Source organism: Malus sylvestris, chromosome 15, assembly GCF_916048215.2.
Source record: "Malus sylvestris chromosome 15, drMalSylv7.2, whole genome shotgun sequence".
Lineage (NCBI taxonomy): Eukaryota > Viridiplantae > Streptophyta > Magnoliopsida > Rosales > Rosaceae > Malus > Malus sylvestris.
The window spans coordinates 8199345-8222325 of record NC_062274.1 but is presented as its reverse complement, the minus strand read 5'-3'; the positions used below and the strand labels follow the sequence as shown (position 1 = coordinate 8222325).

At 35.4% G+C, this 22981-nt stretch overlaps 2 long non-coding RNA genes and 2 pseudogenes across 15 annotated transcripts; all 4 read left to right on the top strand.

Moving 5' to 3' along the window:
* Positions 1-1905: 1905 nt before the first annotated feature.
* Positions 1906-13519, top strand: LOC126605948 (cysteine-rich receptor-like protein kinase 44; annotated as a pseudogene).
* On the top strand, positions 4669-6466 carry LOC126605949 (uncharacterized; annotated as a pseudogene).
* LOC126605951 (uncharacterized) lies at positions 8250-12875 on the top strand. 14 transcript variants are annotated; one of them, XR_007617076.1, is made up of 11 exons: positions 8251-8408; positions 8470-8532; positions 8830-9040; positions 9186-9276; positions 9417-9568; positions 9706-9828; positions 10777-10850; positions 11206-11299; positions 11777-12235; positions 12343-12444; positions 12607-12875. It is a non-coding gene; the product is annotated as an uncharacterized LOC126605951 (long non-coding RNA). The 14 variants fall into 14 exon arrangements; XR_007617072.1 differs by having other exon boundaries at positions 8252-8408; positions 8840-9040; XR_007617075.1 differs by having other exon boundaries at positions 8251-8532; positions 8961-9040.
* A 2587-nt stretch (positions 13520-16106) lies between the features above and the next one.
* Positions 16107-19820, top strand: LOC126605165 (uncharacterized). The gene is made up of 2 exons (XR_007616859.1): positions 16107-16238; positions 19780-19820. It is a non-coding gene; the product is annotated as an uncharacterized LOC126605165 (long non-coding RNA).
* Positions 19821-22981: the final 3161 nt, after the last annotated feature.

Sequence of the window (22981 nt, the reverse complement as noted above, 5' to 3'; positions counted from 1 at the left end):
GTTCCTTTTTCTCAATCAATCGTCCTCTAAATATCTCCCTTTCCCTATTAGACTATTAACAGCCATCAAATTCTTCGTTCGATATTATTCTTAAAGGCCATCCACAGAATAACAACTTTATTATTCTTTAACATAACAAAATTGTTTTTATTATACAAAAAATAAGAGGGCGCTTTGAAATATAGCAACTTGTATGATATGGGAGTGTGGAGTCATAGTGGTGTCTCGAGAATTTCAATTTTAACTTCTTGTGACCAAATTTGACGTAGCGTGATATAATGAACAGGAAATCGATCGAACGAAATACCTTAAGCTAGAATATATGGGTAATTTAGAAAAGCCTCAAGGTTTACTATTGAATGATATTAAAGATTACAATCCTAACACCCTAGAAGTTGCTTATATAGCGTCTATTAACCCTAGATTATCTAGGGATACAAATAGGAAACAAATTAAACAAGGGGAAAATTAGGTTCACATCATTCTTTTTGTTATTCCATTGATTAAAATCCTATTCATTTTCAATTTTTGATCAAGGTCCTTGGGTATTAATAACATCATTAATTATTTGAATAATAAAATATTTTTATTTTTAAATATATTCCTTTATGATAAAAATGTTACAATTAGTATATTTATATTTATGGATAAATTTTTTATCATATATTTTTATTTTTAGTTGTACCTATTTTTAATTTGCAAATATTTTTTAATTTGTACCAATTTTCTTTTCATTTTTAATTTGTACCCATATATTAGTTTCTTTTTGTGCCATATTTTTTAAAGTTTTATTTGTGTTTGTACCCATGTGTATACCGTCACGTGACATTTAATCAATGATAGAAAATTTACATATGGTAAATTTATGTTTTATGCCTAACCTTTGTATCGTATATTTATATTTTTAGTTTGTACCCACTTTTAATTTGCAACATTTTTTTTTAATTTGTAGTATTTTCTTTTTAGTTTTATTTTGTTCCCATGTATTAATTTCTTTTAGCGCCTATATTTTTAAAAATTCATTTGTATTCATAATTTTTAATCTTTTATCTATACCCTAATTTATTTCTAATGTACCCATTCTTCTTTATTAATGTACCACTTTGTTTTATGTGAAATGTACCAATTTTTTTAACACTATGGATACATTCTTTTGCCATTTATTATTTATTATTTTTACATAGTTTTTATCCATTTATTCAATCAAAATGTTTGAATTTTTTTATTGTAACCAATAGTATTATAATGAGGGATTTTAAATTTATAGGATTATAAATCTCATAAAATATTAAACAATTAATGTCAAAACTATAAAACTATAAATATTAATAGTAATATAATGAAGTGTACAAAGTCAAGAGACCTTGATCAAACTTTGAATATTATTAAGATTTTAATCAAAGAATGTTAAGGATTAGGAACCGCATCCAAAGTATCTCTTAAACAAATAACTAAATATCTAAAAGGTCCTAAAATCTTGAAATTCCATTTTTGGGCTAGCATATTAACGACATTTTCCCAAAAATGCCTCTACATCAAGGCAAAGCACTAAGTTTGGTTCGTCACACGATTCTCTTTGAAACGGTGGGTCATAGCCCAAAACGAACAAATGAGCCAAAATCTACAATCCTCGCTGCCTACTTTACGTCCTTCAATTATTCTTTTATCATAAGATCAAAATTAGAATTACAAAGTTTATGAGCTAATTAGACATCCAAAACATGTGCTTAATTAACTTAAATTTACCTCAGCTTATTCTCTCCGAGCTGAAATTTCAAAGGTAACCAAAGAATAATTTTCAACATCGCATAAATTTCTGACTAGCAGTTTGTAGCAAAACACACTACTAATTGATACAAATTTGATAATTATCAAAAACAACAAAACAGTGGTCATATCACCAGGCACATGGTAGGAGATAATGTTCATACATAATTTGCAGAGCCATTGGTTCACACAAGACAAATATACAATGATTTCCTCAACCTCTCCATTTTTTATCTCTCTCATAATTCTGTTACTCATTGCCAATACCAGTACTCAATCCCTTGATCGTCAGCAACCTTTTCTACGTGTGGCATGTTCTTACAACAAGGGCAACTACACCAACAATAGTGTCTACCAGACCAACCTCAATCGTCTTCTGCCTTCTCTCCTCCTCAGCAATGTCAACAGCAACGGCTATGGCTTCTACAGTTACTCTTACGGTGAAAACTCCGACCAAGTTAACGCAATCGGACTTTGTAGAGGAGATCTTATAGCCGATGCCTGCAGTGCTTGCCTTGGTAACTCTACTAATATTCTCACACAGACTTGCCCTAATCAGATGGAGGCAACTATATGGAACGAAAACTGCATGTTGCGCTACTCAAACCGCACTTTATATGGAATCCTTGAAGTTCTTCCTGCTTTTTATCAATCGAATTCAGAAAACGTTTCGTCATCATCGTCAGTGGTTGATGAGTTCAACCAACATCTCATGACACTGTTGGAAAGTCTAAGAAGTGAAGTTTCGGGAGGTGGTTCGCTTAGGAAGTATGCAGTAGGAAACAAAAGCGTAACAGATTCTAATCGGACGATGTTTGGCCTTGCGCAGTGCACTCCAGATTTGTCCACCTTGGACTGCAACCATTGCTTAAACAGTGGTTTGGAGGTTATTAATAACAGTTTTTATGGCAAGGATTCTGTGAGGTTTGTTAAACCTAGCTGTAATCTAAGGTATGAGGCTTACCTCTTCTTTGATCCGGCGATCGGATCATCAGGAACACTGGCACCAGCCCCAACTTCTCCACCATCAGGTATATATATATGTCATTTGATAGTATGCTTTCAAGGTAGCAAAATATGTGGTTTAGTTAATGATGTGAACTGGAAATTAGGAAAAATTCTAATTCCACCTGCAGATTCTGTTGGGGGTCCTCAACTTCAATAGAAGATCAGATATTACTTGTTATTACTTTTTAAGAGGTCTAGGATTGAATTAAATGAAATTTTAGCCACAGAAACAGAGGATTTCGGGTTTTTGTAGGAAAGAAGAGTACTCATACACCTTGGGTTATCATTATACCTTTTGTGGCGACTGCTGAAGTTTCGGTACTAGTTATATCCATCTGCATGTGTCTGAGAGCGAAGAAGAGAAAGAACAGGCTTACTGAAGGTAAATTCAGAATAATTAGTTTTTCTTTAATTACTTGATCCACTAAAAAAAACTCCTATATGCAAATATGTAAAACAAATAATGAACTTGTTTTTCTTAAATATTTCCGAATGCTTGCAGAAGAAATTACAAATGCAGATCAAATTACTAGTGCAGAAGCCTTGCAATTCGACTTTGACTCCATTAGAGTTGCCACAAATAACTTTTCCGAGGCAAATAAGCTTGGACGAGGTGGATTAGGTGCCGTTTACAAGGTTGTGAATGTCTTGTTGTACGAATAATAATGTTGGATGTGCGCCCAAGTCAGATGTATGTTAACTTGAAAAATTGGTTGAATGCAGGGTAAGCTTGCGAGTGATGAAGATATAGCAGTGAAAAGGCTTTCTAGAGATTCTGCACAAGGAGACTTGGAATTTAAAAACGAGGTCTCGTTAGTGGCAAAGCTTCAACATCGGAATTTGGTTAGGCTCTTAGGTTTTTGCCTGGAAGGAAATGAAAGGCTTCTTGTCTATGAGTTTGTCCCTAATGGAAGCCTTGATCAATTCATATTTGGTAAGGTCTGCTTTTACTTCAAAAGTTTATTTGTGTGCAGTTCGTGCTACAAATGAGCACAAATATTGCATAATTTTATTTTTACATGAATATGTAGATCCAGTCAAGCGCGCAAACTTGAATCTACAAAATTATAGTAGGCATTGGACGAGGACTTCTTTACCTTCACGAAGATTCTCGTCTCAAGATTATTCACCGTGATCTAAAAGCTAGCAACGTATTGCTAGATGCAGAAATGAACCCCAAAATTGCTGATTTTGGGTTGGCAAGGTTGTTTGTGCTTGACCAAGTACAAGGCGAAACCGATCGAATTGTGGGAACCTAGTAAGTATTAGACTCAAAGATACAATGTTATGGTAGTGTACCAATAATTTTGAAGTGCATGTAAAGAAAGCTCCTATGAAATGCAACACAAGTAAAGAACAAGCAATAGGATAATCTTAAGAAGAATAGTGAACATTTCCACCCAAGGTAAAAATTGACCTTCTTCTCTTATATATGTGCAGTGGATATATGGCTCTAGAATATGTAATGCGTGGACAATTTTCAGTTAGATCCGATGTCTATAGCTTTGGTGTGTTAGTTTTGGAGATAGTACCTGGCCAGAAAAATAGTTATTTCCACCATGAAGGCAATATGGAGGATCTTCTAAGCTATGTAAGTACCACAAAATGGTAGGTATTTGCATGTGTCTTTAAAGATTTGGGACTATATTGCTGCAGTTAAATACACAAAAAATGAAGGAAAAAGTGTCTTATTTTGTATATATATATATATGCTCATTCGCCAAATTATGCAGGTACGGAAAAACTGGCGAGAAGAGACAACTTCGAATATAATAGACCCTACATGGATTGCTGGTTCAAGAGGTGAAATATTGAGATGCATCCATATAGGATTATTATGTGTGCAACAAAATTATATTCTATATATACTAAAACCCAAACATCTGGTTACTGTTCTAGAGCAGTGTGCGGACCAAAATGCCCCTCAATTCGTTGGTTAAGTCACTTTTTTGCCTTCTTTTCTACAGTGAAATGACTTCCTTACCCTCCGAGGCCACGCGTTTATCCTCTCCTTCTTCTGGATTTGCCCGCCTTGCCCACGCGTCGATCATCAGGAAAAAGTTCTGCTTCGGCATTTTCTCCACTTTTCCTTCCGTATTCACTTTTCTCTCTCACAAAAGTCTGCTTCTATCGCTCTCAAATCTCGACTTCTCTCTGCGTCTCTCACTTATCTCTCAGCTGTCTCTCTCCACTCTTGAGGTACCCTGCCACTGGATATCGTTTGACGTTGCCGATCTGCAAGTAAAGCTTCAATTTCCATATTAAGGTTCTATTTTTCTTCATTTCTGGAATTTGGGTGTTAATTTCAATAATTTATTTCTATCAATTTTCGTCTTGGTTGGTTTTTCCATTTTATCAGGGTGATTTGTTACCTCCAAGGTCCACCGTCGTTTATTGGTGAGTATTTTTTAACTTTTTTTTTTCTGTTTTAATTTTTTTCTGGTAGTTTTCCATTTTGAGGTGGGATTTGTGGATGAATTTTTTTTTTCTTATTCTGGGTATTTTCTTTATATCATTAGATCCGCTGTCTGGGTCGATGATTTGTTTGTGTTTTTCGTTTCAGAACGCGTTGCTCTACGTTTTTTGGAATTTAGTTTTTGTAATTTTGGGTGTTCTGTTTATATCCTTAGATCTGTTGTTTGGTTGTATGATTTGCTTCTGTGTTTTGTTTCAGGTCACTGTGCTTTTCGTTTTTTGGGGCTTCTGTATACAAGCTTGGAAGCCAATTATGTTCAAGGTAAATAATTTCGGTTTTTTACGCATTTTCTGCACAAATTGTATTTTTTAATATTGTGAAAGTTATGTTTTCTATAGTGTGAAAGTCCAATCCGTGGGATTTATTTATTTTTTAATTTTGGTGTTGTTGCTGTGTTGTTTTATGGTTTTGGATGGTGTTGGATGACTTGGTGTTTCCATTTATGTGTTGCAAAAGATTTTATCTTTGCTGCTGAGCCATATGAGTGGTACATTGACTTGCTGCGCTTCGGGGCTGTCAAACATTGTGGTTTTGGTTTAGGATTTGAACGGATGGTTCTGTTTGCTACTGGTATTGACAACATTAGAGATGTTATTCCTTTCCTTAGATATCCAGGAAGAGCAGATCTTTGAATTAGTTTATAGATTGAAAGGGATATATTTGAATTAGTTGTTATAGGTTTGTGTCCTTTACCTTTATCTACGTTAACAACAGTATTGCCCGATCATCATCGGAAGAACGTAGAACAAAGAATTGCTGCTGTCAATTTGATTTGTTATTAGTCAAGCAGATCTATTCAAAATTCTGTGTTTTGTTGATTCACAACTTTAAATTATGTTTCGTGTGATTTTTGGAGCTCCATTTTTATTTCGATTTCTTGCGTATTGGAAGGTTATGGATGCATGATTGGTTGCTGGTTGATGTGAAATTTCTTTCGCACTTTCTTCAATCGATTCTGTTAAATTTTTCATCAATTCTGTCAATTTTTTTGATGAATTACACAGTTCTGGGTTTGAATCTTTGTTTAGTGATCGAAGATTGATTTCTTTGTTTCTTCATTGTCGATTCAGGTGCTCACCTCACATGGCTTCATTGGAGAAGTGATGGTTTTGCTTAAGTGTTTTAGATAATCTGAAAAAATATGTAGATACTTTGATTTGGGGTTGCTTCCTTAAACCGTGATAAAGCAGTCCATGTAATTTTAGCATGGTATCATTTTTTATCTAATGCATGAGTATAAGAAATGTTAACACAATAGTATATTGGGAAACACCATGTGATTTAAAATACAAAGAGAAACAATGAACCATGTTTTATATTTTGTTCGTATTGGTTGATTTAAATTTGGGAACTTTTGACTTGGATTAATGTGTTATGTTTAAGATATCATTTTTAGATTATGAATCGTTTGCCAATGCAAAAGTTTACATCTTTTTTATGGTAGGATTCATGCGTTTTTTCTTAATCAGTTAATCTTTCAAGCTTTTAGTTTTTATCAAGAAATTTAATTTGGGTTTCATTTATTTGTAAAACTAGACACTATTTTGTGAAGATTTTTCTTTATAATTCAGTAAATAATTGCTTCTTTGGCTGTAAATTTCCAGGTTGTTCTAGACTTTGTCGATACAACACAGTTCTCTTCACGGCCCATTTCTATTTCGTATAGCAGAGCTTGATAACAGGTTTGGGTCAGTCTCAATTGCCAGTAGATATTACTGTGTTTTAATTTATTCATCTTTTTTCAAATTTTTGTGCAAATATTTTTGAAACCCAAGTAATTCGAAGTTCAAATTTATGTGTAAATTGATAGGTATGGGTGTGGACACCCAATATGACGTTTACATGGTGATGCTATCTGGTTTCACATAATTATACTGGGAACCGTCGAAATTTTGGTTTAGCTGCAGATAAAACAAAATCAAAACGTTACAAAGTAGAGGTATAATTTAATTTTTATATTTGATGCATCATTGGATTAAATGAATATAGTAGGAAGATTGACTTGACGTATGTGCTTTCGTTTCATATTTAGAATGGATGTTTTCCTTAAATTTGCTATTAATTGGTTTTGGTTTTCCTCACCGAGCATGTGAAGGGTGTAATCTACCTAAAGTAAATAACCCAAACAGTTGAAAATGCACTCACCTGTTTTATTGATAACTATACAGAGATTTGAATCATTCAATTTGTGTTAAAATATTGTATTGTTTTAATTTCAATGCTTTCTTCTTAATTTGTATCAGCTTTTTAGCTTATTAGTTGCTTATATAATTATTCCTGTGTTTTTTTGTAAATTTACGAAGAAGGATTGCAAAAAAATCACTTAATGCTTTGGAAAATTGCTTGGTGATTCTATTTGGTAAGCTTTGAAAAGCCTCATCTTTTTATTCTTGGTTGTTTTCCCCTTAATTAGTATTTGTCCTGTTTGTACGTTTGGTACAAGTCTGTCTCACTATTTTATTGTCATCTGTCAGAATTGTTTTTTATTATTTCCGTGATGTTTTGCAGGATACATTGATAATAGATTTCGTATCAACTACCATGCGTCCAACTACGTACCTTCTTCGTTTAATTTAAAATGGTCTGCAATGACATCGATTGTATCAAAAAGTTCGTGCACTCAATTTATGCTTTTCATGTAAAATTCTTTCAAAAAGTTCAAACATCTTTCAGTTTAAATAACATTAACGATTTATAACAATCTCTTATAGCCTTGAAACATATTTTTTTAATACGGTTTCTAATCCCGCAGCAACGCGCGGGCCATGTTTCTAGTATATACTAAAAGAGAAAAACGCCTAAAACACTGTTCATAATCACAGTATCATTCCGTTTTTGCCCTTACTTAATTTGTTTTATTTCATTTTTGCCAAAGTCTCAGTTGGTGCCTTTATCTGGCGCTACTCCTGATTTACACGTGTCAGTGATGTACACGTATTCGTAATCTGAAAGAAGAAGAAGGACGGGAAAGCCGACCTTTTTTCCTTTGCTTCCAGAAACGACGAGCTCTCTCTTGCAGAAACCACAAGCTCTATTCTTCCCTGTTTTTCTTCTCAGCATCTTACAAAACTATTTTTTTCTTCATATTCTCTTTATATTTGGCTGAAATTCTGAGTTGCCGACTCCCACTGTCTTCCTTCGCGACTCAAGTCATCGGGTAAAACTCATCTTCTTCTCTGATTTCAACTTCTCTTTAACTCTTTACCTTCACCATGCAGTCACCAGCCTATCTGCCGAGCTGTACCAGAAAGACATACCATTTTCTCATTAAGCTCATACAAGTATTTAAATTTTTGCTGTGTTTTTCCAAAAATTAGTTAAAAAGTTTCAATCTTTTCCTTACCCACGTCAATGAAACTCGAAATAATATGTGGGTTTCTTTTTTTGTGTAATTTTATTTGCTGGGTTTGTTTCTTCGTTAATTTTTATTTGAAAATCAAAACAATTTCTGGGTCTTTTGTTGTCTCTAAAAAAGGTGAAAAAGTTTCAATTTTTCGATACTAGCATCAATGGAACTTGAAAACAAATTGTGGTTTTGTTCTTTTGGTGGATTTTAATTGTGGGTTTTTGATTTGCAGCATGCGGAAGACAATTAATACGAAGAAGGGGTTGAATCAACACTGGAATTTGTGATGACAAAGAAGGATATAACTGGGAGTGGAGCTTCGGCTACTCTTCTGGTTTTTAATAATGAGGTTGGATTTTCCAGGAAGAATATGGACTCGATTTGCAGTGTAGGACGTTCTACAAAGAAGGGGAAGAGACAACAGGGCTTTATTGGAGAAAAAGGTAAATTAAAAGGTTATATATACACTTATTTTCAATTTAAACAACATCCTATATATTTTCATACTGCATGTGTGGGTAACCTCAAACAGATATGTCAAACATTTTTTTTTCTAAATTGTTGTAGTGTTTCCATTTTTTGGTGCAGAGCTCCACGATTGGCTAGCGTGAATCTTGGTATCTTCATATGCATGCAATGTTCAGGGATCCACAGGAGTCTTGGGGTACATATATCAAAGGTATAATTTTCGGTTATGCAAAAACTTCAAATTCGTTTTATTATTTGTATGGTACTCAATTCCATATTTTATGCGTTATGCTAATGAGTTTCAGTTCTATTTTTTCCTGCATTATTCTGATGATTTGGATGCTTTCGTAGGTGAGATCTGCCACTTTGGATACATGGTTCCCATAGCAGGTTGCATATATCCAATGTAATTACCAATGCTGTTTTACCGGCTTCTTTCCCCCACATTAAAAAAGAGGCACATTATGTTTGCACCCTATTTTCTCATATCTCTGTGAATTTAGGTATTTTTTACCCAAATTTTTTTTTTGTTAATCTTTCATCTTGCTGTAAATTTAGGAGTTTTCTCTTTGTGCTGGTCCATCTGCTTATACTTTTCAAATGTTGGTTCATCTTATGCAAATATTGATATGCTTAACAGCCTGCTGCCGGCAACAGTGGCGGCAGAAGTGGAGGAAATGACGGTGGTAATTGAGGTGCAGTAGTAACAGGAGAGGTAGCAGGAGGCAGTGACCGTGGCGGCGAAGACATTGTTGGTTGCAGAGTAAGTTTCTATTGAGTTTCTTGAGATGTATTGTAATTTGTATTTGTATAACACCATAACACTCCGATGAGAATATTTACCTACTAATAGATAGAGGGTAAATAATAATGTCCCGATAACTGACTATAAATTTGATATCAAATCTAATGACGGATATTTTTTTCGGTCATTTAGCAAATTTTCTTTAATAATCAATTATAGTGTTGTCTTAGAGGTGAACAGTGTAAATTGACTTTAAGACCAACTCTAATCAATGAGATGGTAAAGATTGATTAAAATTCGGACTACGTAATAGGCTACACTAGCAAATTCAGTAATTAAGTACTAAAAGAGTGTTACTGAAATATTAGATGGATAAGACATAATTGAGGAGAGCCTGTGAACAAGATTTTAATTATTATTTTCTTCCAACTAATCTTCCAACTAATCTTCCAACTAACCTCTCACTTATTTTACTTTTGTATTGAATGGGGAAGCAGCATGTGATGAGTAAGACCACATAAGGCTCAATTCTTTCAAATTTGTCTTAATTTTGGATTGCATCTTCTGAAGAATATTTGAGGCTAAGCTTAATACTAATCAATTTAGCTTCAAATTATTTTATTTTCAGTCTTCAAATTAAGACTAAAGAGTACAATATAGTTTCAATTGTTAAAGATAGTAGATTGAGGTTCTTTGAATCATGTTGGTATTGGTTTTTGGCTTTCAATGAAAGAGAATAAAACTGGCAATTCCACCAATAATAATTTGTATCAAACTTGCCATTTCATAAGACTCGAACCTCAGAGCTCTATGAAAAAGAATAAAACTGTACCATACCATTTTATTTATGTTTGATTACATTGGTTATTATTACTAATAGTTACATTTTGTGCATTTTAGGGAACTTATGCGATCTGTTCTATTGTTTATATCATTAAAGTTTCCTCTACTTTCCCTTTCTTACAGGGTTTTATTGAAAACAAACTTATACATCCCAACGCAAAAAGAGAGAAGAGGCAATGGCTGGCATTGTTGATAACGTGAGTAAATTTGTAAACAGGATTTCTAATAGTTTGCTAGCTGTAGAGTTATTTCTTCGTCTCCCATAAGGTTCAACTTTTTATTTACACATTCATGATTTCTCCATTTCTCTTTTCAACTACTGAAGCAAAGAGATAGTGTATGTCTACCAAATTCAGAAAATCAATAATGTTTTACAACTCTTTTAAACGGTTAATTGTTGTGCTATGTCAAATTAGTTGGAGAGTTGAAGATAGAAAATTTACTCATGTCAATAATTCATCGTGTTCAATTTTCGTGCTTTGCCATTCTTATCCACTTTATTACTTCTTTTGATGCAACCTGAATTATATATATATTTTTAATCTTCATCAGGCACTTCTCTTTGGAAAGAAACATGTTTGGTCTTCAATCCACCATTTAAATGTGAAAGAGGAAGTTCCCCTCTCACATGGTTATAGCCGTAGAGGTAAATGATTCTTTTTTCTTTGATCGAGTATTTGGTACTTTACCTTATGTCTAATGGCTTTTGTTGTTGTTTGTTTGTGTTAACTGATATTTTTGAATCTTTGGTAGTATTTTTATACTCTTTTGGAAAGAAATAATTTATTTCATCCTGTGTTTTTTTTTCTCAAATAAATCCATGCTTTGTTAATTGTTAGCTTTTCTTTGCTCACTAAAATAAGCCATCTTAATTAATTAAGGTCTCTTGCTGCTGTTTTTGTGATAATATTTCTATCTTTATTTCATTTTCTTCTTTTCAGTACACATTGACTTCATGTTACTTTTTAAAATTGGTCCTTACGTGGGCTGAGCCATAGTAAATTGTCCATAACTCACCTGTATATACTCTCTCGATTTTGAAGATTACTCAAATGAAATTTGTGATTAATTTTATTGAATTGTTTTTATTTAATTTAATCTGTAATTTTTTAAAAATATGCAGGGGGAGTTCAAAGTCAAGAGGAGGGGCGTAAGCACATAATAAGTTTTTGTATCTCAATCTGATTGTTTGATTTTGGTTGTATAGATCATGGGTTGAGTGATGCAGGTGAAGCTTTGTTTTAGGACCATCTTGGAGAAGTATTGTTTGTTGAGCTGCCAGAAAATGGTCACTCAATCTCTCAAGGGGGCAGCTTTGGATTGCCTTTCCAGAATGTTGAGGAGCTCCTTGAAATTAAACTAATTGAAACATTATTTGATAATTTTGGCATATGAATTTGAATTGGTATTGATTTTTTTTCACAACTTTTGGAACGACAAGATGGGACTACCAAGTCCAGAGGTCGGATGGTCATCTAAGGTGCTGTTAGTCTTGCTCTCCAAATGACTCTCATGAATGTGAACCTTAATCAAACGTACATAATATTTGAGGATATTTGAGCAGATAGTTTATCCGGTAAAGGTATCCACCTATTTTACTTTATAGATACACCTAACAGTCTTTATAAATCATTGATTTTTATAGAGTCGGTTGAGATGAAACCTGTTCTGAAACAACTTCTTTTGAAGGTTCTTTGAAATTTCTGCAGGTATTTTTGGTAAAAGAGTGATATGTCAACATAGTCATGGTATATGACAATGATAATTTGAAGAACCATTTAAAGTATTTGGGTAATCAGCATACTTAAATTTGAATGTGATATATCTGTTTAGTTTTTTATACATAATGACAATACTCAAGTATAATTTACATCATATATCTTTTGAAGTACATGAAACTATGAAGAAAAAACCCTAATTAATCTGATTATGGGGGTTTTGTTTTATATCAAGATATTGCAGCAGAAGGCAGACTTTGAAGAGTTCACGCTGCACAGAAAGATGATGAAATGCTACCTATTGAATCCATCGTTGCTCCACTGGAGGCGAAGCTTAAGCTTGCTACAGGAGGTATACTTCTGTTCTGCAATATGACCCCTTTAATTTGTTTGTACATGGGAGGTATAGATTGTTCAATGTGTATTTGGTTTCCATATTGTTTATGGATCTATCGACTCATTTATTACATGAATCAATAATTATAACGAGTTAATTTTTTTTTTTTACATGAGCACAATCAAGTTGTTTACACCTGAACTCATGATAAAATTATGGACCTACCATTATTACACATATGAATCTGCTAATAGTGTTCAGTTTTTTACTTGGTCTTTTTTTTATTAATTTGTGGATCAATTTTAGTTGCTAATCATTGTTGGAAAGGTCAATTTTACTTGGTCTTTTTTCAAGCCCTTTTCATTAGTTTTCCTTACTTAAAATGGTTGTGCTAAATTCATTAGTTTTCCTTACTTAAAATGGTTGTGCTAAATTGTGGTTACGGTTTTAAACCCGCAGCAGAGCGCGGGTTTCTTTGCTAGTGTAGCTGATAGGCCGACAATGGCTTCCGTTATTCTTATGCTTACTAGCAACTCTCTTTCTCTTCCGGAACCCTCACAGCCAGCATTTTTTCTGGTTCGATCAGACATGATGGCAGTTGAAGGGTTAGATCAATATCGAAGCAGCTTTATCCAACAATCAGTAAATGAGGTTTCAATTACGGAACTATCTCCTCGCTAGAGCTTGTTGATGGGCACTCCATTGTGAGATGTTTGCAGTGTAATTTTGCACCACTTTGATCCATTTTATTTTAAAGGATGTAATGCATTCTGTGAGTAGGTTCCAAATGCCTGAAGGGTTCCTTGCAAAAGTTCGTCGTCCCGTAACAATGCAACTCCTTGGAGATGGCATCTCCTCGTCCTCGTCCCACAATTTTCTTAAAAAAGCGAGGCTTCCTTCGATAGCACTAAGTCAGCCTGCTTCCCCTCGTGCATGATGTGAAGGTCTTTTTTGCAACCACGCCTTTACTGACACTATATGTGGCTTCACTTGATCTGCGACGTATTGACCACTCTCAGCAGACTGGTTCATTTGCTAGCACACTTTCTAAATGGTCTAGTAACTCTTCAGCCTGGCTGGATCCAAAACCAAGATCTCCATCTCGATGGTGCCCAACAAAGGCACTCTCCTTGGTTTCAATGCTAGAACCATCAGTGGCTTCTGTATAGAGTTTCGTAACTGGTTCAGCTATCTGTATCCACCCAAAATCATTGCTCTGCTCGCAAACTTCCCAATCCTTGTTGGCAGACCACCTAACAAAATTCAATTTATATTAAAACCAAACAAAAACAAGGATAACTGTAAAGGACAAATAGATAATGGATATCCCTTCCTCTTCCATTGACGCAAAAACAGTGTTTTTAAATCACACCAGAGCGAATTAATGAGAGAGATGACCTCTTGTCTCGTGCTCATGTTTGAGGCATCATAGTACCATCATAAAATAAAGAAGAAATTGATCACAAAAAGTTAAATATATACAGAGTAATCAGAAAATGTACCTCATGAGTATTACAAAAGTATGTGATTTCACCAATATTTTGTTGCACACACAGTAATCCAATTTGAATGCATCTCATTATTTCACTCCTGCAACCAGTTCTCAAATTAAATTGGGATCGATTAGATTCGAAGTTGTCTTTCCAAGTTTTCCATGCCTGCATCATTTGTGTTTAATGCCCCCAAAAATAAATTTGGGTTTTTTAGATTTAGACCCTTGCAACTCTTAAACTCAACAAAAACCCACATATATTATAACTTCTAAATAAAACCCAAATTTTAAATATGATGTCATGTTGGATAAAAGATGTCCATGAATTTGTGTTTATTTACAAAATCATGCCACTATGTCTCTTACACGTTATTTCAGACATTTAATTTGTTTGATATATTTTAATTTTGTGTGAACTCCTCCAATCCAAAACCTAATTAGATCAAATATATACGGACATATATTCTGCATTTATGTGTACTAATACCATAAAAAGTAGTAGGTAAATTGATTTTGTTACAAATTTAAAATGTAGGCACATTAGTTTTGTAAAAAATGAAAAAATAGGTAAATTAAACAGAAGGTAAGTTATTTTCATAGTAGGTAAATTATTTTCATGTAATAATACCGTAGGTAAATTATTTTCATAAAATTAAACAATAGATATTGTTGAAATTAAACACTAAGTTAGGTTCGACAAAAAAAACACTAACTTAGGTATATTCCAATTGAAATTTATTGTCGAAATTATAAATAAAAAAAAGCCAAATTAATTCCTCCTCTAGAACCATATTTCATGGCCACAAGACCTTGCCAAATTCAATGCACGTGATCGATTAAAACAAAATTACAAGAACTTTCCATACTGGCTTAGATTGGGGTACATTAGGGATCTAAAAAATATAAAAACTGACACACAAACTTAATTTGGTAAGTTGCTTAGTTGGATCTTATTCATTGGGTTTTATTGGGATAAATATTATATGATGGGCTATAGGCTAGATAAATATTATAGATGATTTTTAGTTCATTCTTTGGTTGCACATTCACTAATATGTATCAAATATTTTACTTACATAGATTAGAAGATCATCATTCTCGTCATGCATGGCGAAAAAGAACTAATCTTTTGTTCACCATCTATATATCTCCAAAACTAACATAGCAAAACTATAAACATTAGATTTTTTTAGAAAAGTGCCCACACATGTAAAGTTATCCTAATGTACACAATCCAAGACTTTTTAAGACAGAAACAGAGCTAAAAACCGAAGAGGTGGGCAACCAAATTTTCCTTTTGGTCTGAAACATAGTAGGGTGTATGAGAGAGTCTGTAGTAGAAAGAGAACTAAAAACCGACGAGTGGGCTCACTTCTTGAAATATTGTAATGTATGGGTTCTATTTTTATTTCTTTTTACATTTTAGTGAGTGTATTTAATAAAACGAAACGTTTTAATTAAGCAAAACACTGTCGTTTTGTTAGAAAAATTGGGCAGCTCGTCTCATCTTCTTCCCAGCTTCTCTGCAAATTTGCTACAAACAACGATGGTTGCAAGGCGTCACCATCGACATCACAGCTTCTCTGCATATCAGCCTCTGCACGTCTATGGAACCGAAGAGGTCCCGACCACCTCCCCACCACCACCTTCCAAGAGAACCAAGAGGTCCTCGAAGGTCCTTCAAAAGATCTTTTATTGGGACCATCCGGGTCCCTCTATAGATCCGCTCATGCACGCATATATATTATGGTGCTATATATTCACTGTAAAATGAACAAGATGAATGCCATAAACTCAATTAGCTTTGATGGAAACTTTTCGTAGTAATTATGCTCGATCTTTGAGTCGATTCTATGGTACAAATTGTTGATGCACAAAACCGGAGGGGTCTTGGAACAACGTAAATCCGACCGTGAATCATGCAAACGCCCAAGAACACAAAGATGTATCGTGGTTCACCCTAATGTTTGGGCTACGTCCACACTGATGTTGATTGTATTTCTCTGTATGGATGTATGGATTACAAGTGTGAGGGGGAGTCCCCCAGAGAAAGAGAGAGTTTGAGAGAGTTTGAGAGAGTTTCTTTGTTTGTGAGCCTTGTGGCTTCTGTATGTGAGGATCCAACTTGTAAGGGTGAGGAGTCCCTTTTATAGACTAAGGGCTCCTCCCCTTTTACATAAATCATGAGCTCAATGTCTGGAAGCCCAAGTAACGAGGACCAATATAATATGGTACCAACAGTAGTCCCCCAAGTCTTCAGTCAAGAGAGTATTTTGGCTGGAGACTTGAAATTTAGTCCATGTGTGGGCCGAAGTAACTAGATGTCGTATAGAACTAATACTCAATATGAGGCGGTGCTCAATGTGAAATGATGCTCAACTAGAAGTAACACATGTTATGAGGCTGCTCGGCTTATGACTTATGTTGCCTTGGTTGGCTCGGCTTGTGGCGTTGAAGGTGAGGGAGTTCATTTTATAGAATAAGGGCTCGCTCCTCAAAACATAAATGATGGGCTAGAGTTGATGCTCGCGGCGAGACGGTTGCTCAGTAGGCGGTGATGCTCTCTAATGATGGTGAGGGAGTCCCTTTTATAGAATAAGGGCTCGCTTCTCAATACATAAGTGATGGGTTAGGAGTGATGCTCGCGGCGAAGCGGTTGCTCAGCTGGCGGCAATGCTCTCTAATGAAGGTGAGGGAGTCCTTTTTATAGAATAAGGGTTAGCTCCTCAATACATGAATAATGGGTGTTCTCTAATGAAAGTGAGGGAGTCCCTTTTATAAAATAAGGGTTCGTTCTTCAGTACATAAATAATGGGCTAAGTCCCCCAAGTATTTTTCATAAGGCCCAGTTGTGGAAGCCCAATATATGGTACTTAGTGTAGTCCCTCAAGTCTTCAGTCAATAGAGGTTGTTGGTTGGAGACTTCAAATTCAATCCATGTATGGGCCGAAGTGGCAGTTGTTCGAATGCGGTCTTTGTATACCATGCACTGAAGCTTTATAGGTAAAGCTTTGAAAGTGAAGTTTTTATAGGTGAGGCCTTGAAAGTGAAGCTTTGAAGCTGGAGCTTTTGTAAATGAAGCTTTGAAGTCGAAGCTTTTGTAAATGAAGTTTTCGAAGCTGGAGCTCTTGTAAATGAAGCTTTCGAAGCTGGAGCTCTGTAAATGAAAAGCTTTCGAAGCTAAAGCTCTGTAAATGAAGCTTTCGAAGCTGATTGACATGAATGATGCTCATGAATGTTTATGTTGATTGACATGAGTGATGCTCATGGATGTTGACATGAGTGATACTCATGAATGTTTATGTATGATTGACATGAGTGATGCTCATGTATGATGGTGATTGTCATGAGTGATGCTCATGTATGATTTTTTGGAGGACGAGTTGTACTTTTGATCACCTGGTTGATGATAATAACGGCAGGCTACTAAATAATTTTGGAGTACTGGACGTACTGTTAATCGCCTAGTTAGTGATAATAGAGGCAGGCTGCCGAATAATTTTGGAGTACTGAACGTACTTTTGATCACCTGATTGGTGATAATAGAGGGTGAACCTTAAATGGAGGGATGGAGGTTGGAGTTTGAAGCCATAAGGCCTAGCTCTTTTGGGCATATAGGCCTTCGCCCTCTACATAACATTCTAGCCCACTATTTTGGGCTTGCTGACATTTTCCCCTTTTTTTTTTTTTTGGCATGCTGCCTTCTTTCTTTATTTATAATTACCCTCTAGTGGGGTTATACAAATGTCTCCAAAAGTTAAGAAAAATACTTATGTAATAGACACACATGGCAGACAACTTTGAAGGTGCCATTATATGTATGAATAATATAATAAAGATAAAAAATACTTATCTTCATAAGTCTTTTTTGGTGGTATTGCAGAAAGTGGATATGGCAGATGGTTGGATAGTGGGATAGCATGTGCAGCTGGCAGTTGCGAGGGGCAGGGCCTACTTAATGGGTCACGCCCATAATTCCCTTCTCTGCAAGTCATTTCACCACTGTAATTATGTCTGCTTTTTCCTTCTTTTTATCTTTTTCATTGTTTTCCCGTGGCTTTTTCAGAAAGTGGGAACATGCACTCCCCCTCATCTGCACGCTAGCAGTGGCTTGTGAATGCCCTTCAAGTTCAAGACCTCATTGTAGGGTATGAAGTCTTTCAAAACACTGGTGTCTTCCTCAACTGCCAGATCAGCTATACCGATCTCCTTCACCGCCGTGGGATTGATCAGCCAGGTCGTCGTAAAGCGTCTTGGCTAACAGGCCATCATTGTTCATCATTTTCGTGGAAGAAGACAAGGGTTTTTGACAGACTGGTTCCTTCTTGAAGCTACTCGATTTTGCTAATCCCGATATGTTTTATGAAAGCGTTTCGGATGGCTTCAGTCTGCATGCACTGCCCCTTCTGCTCAATCCCCGTCATGTAGTTCCTCACTTCCTTTCTGATCATCTCCTGCATCACATCCAAGAACTCTGAGCTGAAAAACTGCTAATTGTTGTTTAAATTACTTTGACGCGGCGACGGCAGCAATCCTATCACCGACAGTGGAGCTGCTATCTCATGTGGTTACTCTACCCTCTGGGTGGGACTAACAATCTGATTGGATCCGAATTCGAACGCCATATGATTATACCTGTCACACAACTCCGACTCAGATTCGGGAAGCGAGAGGCTGAGCGATGTGGGCGGATCAACGGCCACAACTGATGTCATGGCCTCTATCGACGGTAGAGCAATGGAATGAGGTACGGGTCTCGCAAGGGGGGTGAAGACCTGAGACGAGGGAGAGCTAGTTGGACCACCGCAGACGGTAAGACTTGCCGGATTGACCAGGAATCGACTTGCTGATCAACGACCAGTTTCTTGGGTCGTAGATCTTGACCAGATTCTGTAACGCTTCATCTTCCTCGGGGCTCCATGGACCCTTTATCCGATCCACTACCTTCTTTGTGGAAGTCATGTGGGTTTGTTGGGAAATTGTGGTTGCGCGTTGCAATGGGCTCTTAGAGCGAGTTGACTAGAAGGAGAGGAGGAAAGAGATGTGTTGGTGTAGTGAAAGAATAAGAGTGAAATGGGGTTTGGTTGGAATCTGAAGCCTGTAAGTCCATGGTGATATAAGAACGAGGACTGCATTTTCTCTCGATCTATATCTGTCGTTGTCTGGTTGCTTGCTTTCACTTCCAGGCGTTAACAGTGTTGTGTAGTGTGGAGGCCTTTTGGGTTTTGGTTGACAGTCGAACAAAGAGTGAGGGTTTTCTGGAAAAGCCCAAAGAGGGAGGTTTTGGGTTCTTGGGTTGTTGCAGACTCACAGTTGACAGTGATGAGGTCTCACGGTGGTGAGATGAAAAAATGAAAGAGAACTGACATAGCTTTTCGTGTCGATTCCCACAGACGGCGCCAAATGTTGATGCACAAAACCAAAGGGGTCTTGGAACAACGTAAATCCGACCGTGAATCATGCAAACGCCCAAGAACACAAAGATGTATCGTGGTTCACCCCAATGTTTGGGCTACGTCCACATTGATGTTGATTGTATTTCTCTGTATGGATGTATGGATTACAAGTGTGAGGGGGAGTCCCCCAGAGAAAGAGAGAGTTTGAGAGAGTTTCTCTGTTTGTAAGCCTTGTGGCTTCTATATGTGAGGATTCGACTTGTGAGGGTAAGGAGTCCCTTTTATAGACTAAGGGCTCATCCCCTTTTACATAAATCATGGGCTCAATGTCTGAAAGCCCAAATAACAAGGCCCAATATAATATGGTACCAACACAAATGAAGGGTAAACATTTATTGATTATTAACTTATGATGAAATATGAACGTATTTAGTGACCTAAAACCACGTCTTTTAGAGTAATGCTATTTTTACCACAATTTTATACCACATTTCTTTACCATCTTAGGTGGCAAATTAGTTGGACGAGCTACATCATTTAATTTCAATCTTTTTATTAATTAAAACACTTAAATAATCTTAGGTGGCAGAAGAAGACTCCTCTTATACCACAATCATCATTTAATTAACAATCTTTTTATTAATTATTGATTAACATTTTGAAATTAAATGCTAATTAATTTAGATGATGTGGTTGTTTATTTAGATACCACCTAAGACGATATACAATTGTAGTACAAAAATATGGTAAGAATAACATTATTGCATCTTTTAAGTCCTTTTTCTGTGAGAGTTAAAATTGAGTTTGCGCAACTCAACCTGGACCCACTTGCATCTGTATATAACTGAATAATGATACTCAGAACATAATCAATACTAAATTCAAATGTTGACAACTTCAATCAAATACCTAAATCAAATGATTAAGGCTTGATGTAAAACTTCCAATCCTTAATTAATTTTCAACCTATTATATTTATAAAAATGCTTTTCTGGTTACCAAATCGAATTCTTCTAAACATGATATTTTGTGGTTATAAAGAGATAAAAAGTGTTGATTAGGTTAGGACATTTGTATGGTAAAATTGATGTTTCATCACCGTTGAATGAGAAATGACTTTTTATGTGTAAGAAGTCAAACAAAGTTTGTTTTTTTTAACTTAGAAAACCAAACAACTTTTGGGTCTTAATTGTCTTGGGGTTCAGTTGGGCAAGCTTGAGCTGGCCCAAACTTGTCTATGGTACCACATGCGATGGTTCAATATTTTTCGAGAGAGAGAGAGAGAGTAGGAAATGATCGATTCCATTGCAAGAACAAGGAGAGGCTGCCACTAGTCTACGCAGAAAACTTTGAGATCACATCAGCATTGGGTTGAAATATAGGACTATGATTCTCTCCCCTTCTTTTTCTATCCTTTTTCATTCATTTCTCTCACATTCTCTATTTTGTCTTTCTCTTTCTATGAAAAATTAATATAAGATGTTGACTTGGCTTAACTATGACCGTTCAAATAGGAGAAATGGGAAGGGAAGAGAATCCTACTCCTGAAATATAAACATGAACATCCAATATATCATTCATAGGCTAGCTAGCTCTAGCTGCATGCATATCCCTATCATTTTGTTGTAGAAAAATTACACAATATTACGAGATTTAGGTAGTAGCTGGGCTTCGGTTTGTTTCTTTCATGGCTTTATCTCAGATTCAGGAAGAGCTACAAAATTGATATTACTAACAACATTGCAAGCTAGAACATATTCATTTTATCTTCGTTGCAAGCTAGATTATATGCATCAGAGTTTAACATGTACCTTAAAATGAGAGAGACTAACATAAAACGGAAACAGAAAGATGACAGTATTCTGAACCTTTCACTTTTCACATTGCATGTAAATTATACTCCTTGAAAGTACTCGTGAAAAGAGATTTTGATTTTCATGTGAGAAAAAAAAAAAGTGTTTTCATTAAGGAGTATAGCAGGTGATGGAACTACGAGCGATTTTAAGGGTGGAAATTATTAGCACTCCTATACCATACGCTGGGGACGGAACTACCAACGAAACCCATGTGTTGTAGCCCACCTTAATTTAGAGAAAATGTACCAATTCTAAGACCATTTCCAAAGGAGATGTCAAATCTTAAGTGGAATGTCATGTAATCAAATTTGAAAGTAGGAGCAAGCTCCAACTGACATATGAGTTTTCATATGTCAAATTTGACATATGAGAAAATATGATGTCAAATAATTTTTAATTATTTTATTGTGTGAGTCTCATTAATGCATCAATTATAGATCTTGAAAATTTATTTTAATTGATTTATTTTAAAATGAGTCATATAAATATCATTTATAACAAAAAAAACATATCAATTGGTTAAAGAAAAAAAAAATCTGATATTATCGCATCAGCTATTAATTTAACATTTGACATTTATTTATTAACATCTCTATTAAAGATACTCTAAGCCCTCATCCCCATTCTCACCCCTCAACCCACATCCCTCCCTACCTCAAAAGACTCAGCCAACCTCAATATGTATAAAGTCGTTGACTGCATGATGACAATCTTGCGAGCGCAAATAATTTTCATTTACTTTTTGAAAGTTTCTTTTGTATCTCATGTTTTCATGAAAAAAAAAAAAAGAGTGTATCCATAAACAAGAGAGATTTTTTAGTATGACGGGAACATGGAACGGTACACCACATGTCATTATACAAATTGTGAGATATGTGTGTTAAAAAATTAATAACTTAAAAAATAAAGTTTTCCAACACTTGTATAAAGTGAGATATATTAACTTTGTCGTTCATCTTTATTATAACACATGAAATAATCATATATGGTTCCAATACACATAAAGGATTCTCCACAAAAAGGGAATTGGTAAGAATGACTTAATAAAGCAAAGCAAATCTCCTCCAATGCATATGCATGTTGCAGACATGCAGTAAATCTTTCATATAAAGCAAGATCCCAGGTTCCCATTTTAGCAAATGGATGATTGCAAGAAGAGAGGGCCATGATGAATATATAGATATTAACTGAAAGCGCAATGATATATAATATTCTGGCCTGCTGTGTCCAATATCTGAATGATGGAATTATGGACCTACTGTACAGTTCTGTGGACGACCACATACGATGCATATCCCACTTTCAAAGGTTCAACTGGTATCGTAGCCCTTCAACTCCCCAAACCCTAACGCTAGAGAGAGAGAGAGACACAGTATATTCCTCTCATTTCAATAATATTACAGTCAGTCTCTCAAGATTTTCTTGCTTTGGAAACAGTGGAGATGGGTCCATAAGGTTTGAGGAACGCATGTAGATGTATAGTAATGTTATTCACGCGGCCATGATCGTCCTGAAGAACCAAACGTTAT